This window comes from Oratosquilla oratoria, chromosome 22, assembly GCF_046742065.1.
Source record: "Oratosquilla oratoria isolate Oo_2021 chromosome 22, ASM4674206v1, whole genome shotgun sequence".
NCBI lineage: Eukaryota > Metazoa > Arthropoda > Malacostraca > Stomatopoda > Squillidae > Oratosquilla > Oratosquilla oratoria.
This window is the reverse complement of record NC_134798.1, coordinates 34,458,818-34,461,317: the sequence shown is the minus strand read 5'-3', so window position 1 is coordinate 34,461,317 and position 2,500 is coordinate 34,458,818.

The following is a 2,500-nucleotide window of genomic DNA, read 5'->3' as shown; positions in this document are numbered from 1 at the left end:
TCATACTGAAGTGGTCAAGTTGATTTTGGTTCCCCTTTTCTTCGCGATGGCGCTGTCACAGATGTCCCTGGCTAACGTCAGATAGGATCTCGTGATGGATTGACGAGTTAGTGGATATAATTTCGAGACATCACCACGATAGTAACAAATGTCATTAGTGATGTTATCACTAAGAATTCTAACTATGGTTAGGAAGTTTGTAACGGAAGTTAAGTGTTGCCAGAAAATGAAAGTAACTGCTGCCGAGTGACAGGAATAGAATAAGAAAATTATTGATAATGATACCACTCATAACAATACCTATTACAAGGACAAGAATAAGTAGATGGAGAAAAATGGAAATATAAGAAGGTGAAAGAAAGAAGAAAAAATTAATAATAATAAGAAGTAGAAGAAGAAGAAGAAATAGAAGAAAAAGATGGAGAAAAAGACAAAGAAGACTATGAAGCTGAAAAAAAAGATGAAGAAGACGAATAAGAAGAGAAGAAGAAGAAGAAGAAGAAGAAGAAGAAGAAGAAGAGGAAGAAGAAGAAAGAAGAAGAAGAAGAAGAAGAAGAAGAAGAAGAAGAAGAAGAAGAAGAAGAAGAAGAAGAAGAAGAAGAAGAAGAAGAAGAAGAAGAAGAAGAAGAAGAAGAAGAAGAAGAAAAAAGACAAAGAAGAAAAAGAAGAGGAGGAAAGAAAAAGAAAAGTAATGTCATATATGACATTGATGAATGCCTCACTGGAATGAAAGATCAAGTTGGAATAAAACTGTTTCTTCCACAGAACATAAAGTAAATGGCTACAGAGTGAACTAGTGTGTACATAAATTCCTAATTTGACTGTAAATTTAGGCTTTGGAATTCTGAACTACTTCCTGTTTAATCGCTTCACTAAAAGAGAAGAAAAAACCCTATTTGCTAATTATGCAAATGTTTTACATTTCTTCACATATCTTGTCATTAGACAAATGGGGTTTTGTTTATTTCTTATCTAATATACTTTTCCTTTATTCTTGTGTTAACCTTTTTCTTATAAGTGTTGTATGAAGTACTTGTTTTATGTGGATAATATATTAAAATTTTCTAGTCGATTATCATAATTATATATTTTTCTATATACTGTGTGGACTCTGACCGTGCTTACGCCATTACTGTTATATGGAACAAATAACCAATTATCAAGTAATGGTAGAATTAAGCTACATAAAGCTTGGATAATCTAAATCATATGCACAGATAATTTGATGAAAATTTCTTATATTCGTGGATCTCTTATATTCACAACGAAAATCCTTTCCAAAATATACCAAAATATGATTAATTAATTCTAGTATACATTATTTTTTTCTTTCAACTTTTCCTTCAGACTATTGGAAATTCTAAAGTATTAGATTTCCAATAGAGAAATATCTATATTTCGAGCTGTACAGCATATATACTATACATTATATTTTAGGAAATATAATTTTCTGTACTTCTTAGGTTGAATTACATCGGTATCTTTTTAGAATACATGGAACGCTTGTTCAAACTTTCTTGAGCGTATTGTTCTGAATATGTTATTCTGAATATTTCTAATCATCAACATACTTGACGATAGTAAATACAAAGCCACGAGACAATTATTTGTATACAATGTACAATCTTGTGAAATCAGAAGTAGTTCCTTTACTCAATTGGTTCCCCTATAGCCGTGGTAATAATTCATATAATAATATTTCATAACAGCTTCTATGAAGTAGAACGTTAGCTATGATCAGATTTAAACTCAATATCCAATGGAATCGTAATTAATTTCACTTCTTAATGGGCATCAATAATCAAGTACTGTTATTCCATATTATATTAGTTAAATGGTACATAATGAAAATATTGTCTCATTCATTTTAGAGATGGCCGCAATGTGACGAAGGCAAACAATACCTTAATTCTAGTTACACTTTCATCATAGTAGTAATTTTTTACTACGTTCGTGAGCAAATCTGATACAATTTTTACACATATCAGAGGCATCTCTATGCCATAGCGAGTTAAATGGCACTCTCGATTTAATCATTTTCATTGTTTATCTCCATTAACTTAAGAATTTTCCTGACCACCTCGATTAACCTAAGATTTTTTCTAGATAACACTTAACCTTTTTCGTCTCAAGGAAATAATAAAATATATATATATATATATATATATATATATATATATATATATATATATATATATATGTATATGTATGTATACATATTACTGAACTTAAATATACATACATATTTTCCACCTTTGTTCACGGAGTTATTTTTTATTATTTTTTTTTTTTTTTTGGGCAAATTAAAAACTTATGTTTTGACTTATTCATTTTTGACTTATTTATTTTTGTCCTTTCAAATATTTCCGGACTGTTACGTTATAGTTATGTGGATATAGACAAATTTTGTGTACGAATTTTCCATAAAATATATTTATAGAAACATCTTTCTTTGCTGTACAATCAAGCTATTTTGAGCCAAAGCATTCATAAGTACTCT